Consider the following 6,109-nt stretch of genomic DNA (forward strand, 5'->3'; position numbering starts at 1 on the left):
TGGAACAACCTGCTGGGTACAATCATCAGTAACACGCACACGCATGTTTCTTTTAACTATAACATTTTCTTTTCCATTTTGTCAGTGTTATTTTGTGCCACAATCCTCATGGAGAAGCAGTGGTTCAAAAGTTCTGTTGGCTTAAAGAAAACAGGTGTGCAAGTGAATAACTGCAGAGTTAGTAGGTTTTGCACAGAACATCAGCACAGTATACATTCCTGTTCTGAGAAGAGCATGTTTGTGCCTCTCTAAGCGGCCTTGCCAGACACACAGTCCTCAGCAAAGCACCCCAAACAGTTCCCCTACATCGCCGGCTCTGGAGCCCTTGCTGAGGAGGGCAGTCCGAGTAGCCTCCCTGTTCCGGGAACGCACCATAAACGACAGCTGCTAAAAGGGACACAGGTGGCCGGGAAGGTGGGGGGGAGGGGGTAAGGCCTGGGCTTGGAGGGGCAAACAGCAGAAAAGCAGCACAGGCCTTGGGAAACTTCTCAGCTTGACTTGGAACCACGGCGCTAGAAAATTCAAGGCAAACATTAGGAGTAAAGCGCTAAATCGTGTCTGTCCCTCCTTCTCACTTTCTCGGGTTCCTCTGCAAAATGTCTGAGGCGGGATTTACAATATTTTTTTCCTCCCTCTTTTTGCGTTTATCTGATTCTTTCCACTGCCTTGTATGCATAAATGCCACATAGACAGCCATCGCAGACACTGCGTGTTGCTGGGAAAGGCGTGTCTGGTGCGCATACAGGCTTATGTAGCATGCTGAACGCAGCCGGGGTTTTTGCTGAGGCTTTGCATACTGCACCCAAACATTGTGGACCACGGTGTGTAGGAAAAGTAGTGTGTCCCAGATGGTCCACAGGCAGACATGAGACCCTCTCTGCCCCCCAGGGTGGTTGGAGGCCTTCAACTGACACCATGTCTGCAGTAGGACTTGTAATCCAAAGGTCACAGGTTCAAACTGCTATTATGTCCTCAGCTGATGAATGGCTTTGGTAAGTTATCCAGCAGTGCTAATGGCTAAGATGGGTGCCTAAGCTATGTCGGTTGTTTCCAATAAAATCGCTCTGTATTGTGAGGGAGCCTTGTGAAGCCCCTCTGACTTCCCCCTGCTGCCCTTCTGAGGGCCGTGGTCCTGCTCATTTTCCTCAAGGCAGCATTCTGCTTCTGAGGTCCTGAGGTATTCGGAACAGGCTGAGGTCCGTCTCAACAGAGATGGGCCAGAGTATGCGGCGCCCCTAGTGGAAGCGACCAGCAGTGCAGCAGGAGGGCCTGGCACCTGCTTGTGTGGCTGCGGATGTGGCTGTTTCACTTACCTGGCCAGAGCCCCTTCCCTAAGAATGAGGGGAATGCATGTGGCTGGGCCGCCCTGGCAGCCCTGATTGGGTAGGGCACGGGGAGCCAAACTCGCCAGAAGCGACCTTGCACATATCCTTTTTTGTCTGTCCATATCCCATGGTGCACCAGGGAAGGCATTTGACAGAGCTGCATACAGGAAGCTTTAAAGGGGCAATTGATCACATAATCTACAATTAATTGTACAATTATTTGTTTCAAACATCCATCCATCCATCCATACATCCATTGTCTAAACCACTAATCCTACTGGGTCGCGGGGGGTCCAGAGCCTATCCCGGAAGCAATGGGCACGAGGCAGGGAACAACCCAGGACGGGGGGCCAGCTCATCACAGGGCATCAAACATTTTCATTCAAATGTATTTTAAGTTTTAGCATTTTGATAAAGTGTCTTGTTTACTGTTAATTTCCATTAATAAGTGTCACTTGGGCTGAAGCTTTTAACCATTCGTCTCATGCTTGTCTGCTCAGCTCACTGTTTGCATTTCAGACAAGGGCCTTTTGTGTTAATCCTTCAAATGAACGTTTTTTTCCAGTGTCTGGGGACCAGTGCCACCAAGAATCTAAAGCTCTGGGTGCACACAAGTAGTTAAACGGTTCCTCAGTTTGCCACTGGGGCCCGGGTTGATTGATTGCCCCGATTGGCTGTTTGCCTGACCGGATCAGAGCATTTGGGCATGGGTTCGTATTGACACAGCAACATCTTGATCTCGGTGAAGTTTGAACAGGGTTTATCGTGCCTCTGGCACCTTCACATGTCGGGGTTAAAGCCACCTTAGCTGCCCTCCCTCTGGCAGCAGAGCTGTTGCTGTCTTTCCGCTGAACTCCCCTTCGGAATAATGCAATCAGTGGCTTCACCGCAGAAATTTCTGGGATGGACATTTCCAATCTGCAAAGAGCTGCAGGGTGATCTTTCGCTCTTTAAATTTAATTAATGAAGTCATTATTTGGAGAGTGTGCGTAAACAAAGCACTAATTAAAATGTATCCTCAATATTTATTTGCTCAGTTGGAAAAAAATTATTTAAACTATTCAAATTAAGGGTCACCTGAAATGGAAGCTGAGCATAGGTGAGGAAGCCAGATGCCTTCTGGAAACGGCACCAGGTATGAGATAACGTGGAAAGGAGGGGGGAAAGGTGCTCGTTTGCGCGCGTAAGATAACGCCGTATCGATGTGCCGCCGTTGGTGGCGGAGGTTGGCCCATGCGGCCGCTGAGTTAGCGTCTTTTCAGGAGCCACGCCTCATTGTTCAATGGGCGGTAGCCGGAATGGCAAAGATCGCCCTTCTCGGGCGAGAAGCCAGGTCTCAGTGTAATGGCTAAAACAAACGGTGACGCAGAAGCTGTTGTGCAACGTGTTTTTTTAAAGTCCTCCAGGATCTCGGGCAGGAGGTTTCTCCTCACCTTTTAGATGTTGGGCTGTTACTCCTCTCAAGTATGTGCTGCAGTTCAAGCAAGGTGCTTGGAAGAAGTACCATTTTCCCTTCTTTTGCTTTACACACACTAATGGGGGCCGACGCACTTCCTTTATAGCTCTCCCCCCTCCCTGGCCGCTGCCCTGCAGATAAGTGCTAATCTCCTGCTTATCTTTCTCTCCTCAACAGCTGAGAAAACTCCTTAGGTTTCAACTGATAGGACGTACGTGGGAAAGGAAGCACGTATCACTGGGTCAATACTGTCTGATCAGCCAGTCTAAACTCTCGCGCTCATTGGTCATTGTCAATGGGAGGGGCATGAAACGACAGGATCTGATTGGTTCAGATTTGTCTGTTGGCACTAGGAGGAACGTAGGAGTCATGAACTCCAGCATAGTCTGCATTTGTGTCTTTCTGGGCTGAATGATGTAGCAGTTGATTGTTTGGCTTGTGTCCACTATGGTTAGAATTTTTGGGAAGGTAAGCTAAAGGAAATCAGTTATTAAGGTATAGATGTAGCCCGTTCCTTACCCCTGCGTGCCCCAGGGGATGCTATAAGGTAGAAAATAGGATGGTTGGTAGCCAGGTGCAGTAAACCCTGGCTTAAAAGTACAACAACAAGCCTGTCACATGTCCAACAACTAGCCTGCTCTTTTGTTTAACTTGAGCCAGGTCCCGGTTGCCATACTGTAACTGAATCTGGCTGAGTCAGCGTGGGCGCTCTGCCTCTCGGAACACAGTGTGCTACGCCTTGGCTGCTAGCCGCAGTACTGTCCAAGCCCCGGTCTGGATACCAGTGCCTCCAAACGCCCGGCACGTAAACGCAGCTCTCTGCTATAAGCATTTAAAGGCCGCTAACAGAAATCCACAAGATGTGTCGATCGGCCCTTCTCCGTCTGCCTGCTAATCTGTGTTGACAGCTTAAGTGCAGGACATTCAGGGTTTTCAGACCAATAATCTGCAGCTTTCTGATTGGTGTCACAATCATGTGTCATGTGACCAACACAGGGCCAATCACAGAAAGGGGGAAACATTTACTTGTGTGTTACTTACCTGAGAACACAGTCCTTTACCATCATATGAAAGATGCTATATTTTAATTCCTGTCATGTTTGGATCTGTATGCCACATGATGCCTTTAAGCTGCCAAAATTTGGAAATTTACAGAAACATAAAAGCTGTTTATTTGTTTGCATTTTCTTAGTGGACATGGCATATTTAGCACCAATATTCAGTAGGGATCAAATATACTTTAAATGCTAAAATGCATAAACATTTTTCCAAAACAGAGCTGTTCAAGATTCCCATAGCTTGTAAAGGAGTTTAGTCAGATTTGTTCTCACCTGCAGGAGCCACACAGGCCCTGGTTTCACGCGCTAGAGCCGCTGGCAGCCATAATATAACAGGCTGACTCAGCCTCTCTGATGACCCAGTCCGTATTGGGCCAGACGGGCCAAGAAAATCAACATTTACATTTTGGTTATGTCATCGCCTGCCTATCCAATCACTCCTCAGCTTCTCCTCTGTTTTTTCAGGCGAAGGGTGTAACACCGTATTAGAGTCCCACCTCTGTATTTTGCTTCCAGATGACGAAATTGCCACAGAAAAAAAGAAAAGTATCACGCTGACATTTGACAGCTGCCAAAATTCCCTCAAAACCTTTTTTGAGAGCATTACAATTTTGTAGCTATTTAACTGACGACAGAAAAACAACTAAGTCGCTGTGGTTTTTCCACAGATGGATGATAGATCGAATACGGAACATCGCGCGTCACTTCGGCCGTGTGATGTCACGGCGCCTTTGAAGGAGCCCACTGAATCGTCATCAGAATTCTGCACGTTCGATGTAAGCCACCATTGTAGTCTTTGTCGAATCTCATTGGGTCACTACAAAAAAACCTTGGAAGTGAAAAAAAAACAATGTGAGGCACCCATCCAGTGTCCCACCCCCCAGCCAGCCTGTCATAGTGTTGTTGTCAGGCCTTACAGCAGGCAGATATGTACAACAGACTGCTGTCTTCCTGGGCTATCCTGCTCTGTTAGGATATGTCATTCCCAATGTCCTTTCTCTACCCCCATTGGCTCCTGTCCCTCCCTTATCCTCCAACATCGGAGCCTACAGGTTTTGTAATCCAATGAAAAGGTCCATTATTTCAGGACTGTCAATGTGATGTCTGGAAATGCCATGGTAATGAAAGAGTGACGATATCTAAAAGGCCATTTCCTCAGTCCCTCTGCCCTGTAGAGGATGGTCTCAGCAAGCCTGAAGAAAAAAGGCTGTGAGCTGTTTGTTATCTGAGCATGGCTCCCCTGTATGCTAAAATGTTGGCTTAAATGTAAAAAGTAGGCCCAGCGATTGTGGGTGCAAAGGCCAGGAGCGTGTTTGGGGCACGCAAACGTTTGAAAGCAGCTTAACAGGAGCTATATCAGTTCATAAAGCATTTAAACAAACACCGAGCTGTGGAAATGATTACCGCTACAGTAGCTAATGGTTTCCAGGAATTTTCCGAAATTGATAGAAACCTGGAGCGCCAGGTGAGGTGACTTCCTGTTTAAATGTCTCGTGACTTTAAAAGCGGATGTTTAATGCAAACCATACCTGATTTTCAATTTTGTAGCCTCTGGCCGGGTGGTTGAGATGGAGCAGGATCACATTTTGTTTATATCGCTACCAATAACGGAAGTGGTCTTTGGATTGCTGAGCCTATAGTTACACTGAGGTGAGAATGGCGACTGTGGTACTGTACTGTGAGTCATTCCGCTGCAGCATAATGATTCCGTAAAGCTGTTAAATAGTAGAGGCAAGCAAACGATGGCATTCTGTTGGGGAAAGACCAGTGAAGCTGACTGGCTTCTGACATGACCGAGACGGGACCCAGCTTCTTTGTTGCTATTCTCATTTGCATAACGCTGAATGAAAGGGTTACTCAGCCTTATGGATGTTAATGTGATAATGCAAATTCGGTCCAGAGGTGTGGCGGCGAAAAGCCGTTCAGAAGATTCATCGGAAAGAACGATTTCGGTTTTGTAGGTCTGCCGTATATTTTGCAGGATGCTGCAAATGTAGCGGAAGTGTTCACACCAGAAGAGCGAACCGTTCGCAGTGTTTATATTTGCTTCCGAAACTCTACGAAAACTGGACTGTGAAAGCATTTCGATGTTGATTTTTTATTTTTTTTAGATAGGCTTATACAATTGAAAGCAGGCCAGCTGGAAAAATTGCATTTTTAGAGAAAAACCGTGAACCGCGTTTATTTTTCCTTACTTTGAACGATAGTTGTTCAGAAATGCAGAATGCCCAGTATGTGAGCTCTTTGGCACACCTAAACCTGCCTGGTCC

The sequence above is a fragment of the Brienomyrus brachyistius genome, chromosome 22 (assembly GCF_023856365.1).
Source record: "Brienomyrus brachyistius isolate T26 chromosome 22, BBRACH_0.4, whole genome shotgun sequence".
Lineage (NCBI taxonomy): Eukaryota > Metazoa > Chordata > Actinopteri > Osteoglossiformes > Mormyridae > Brienomyrus > Brienomyrus brachyistius.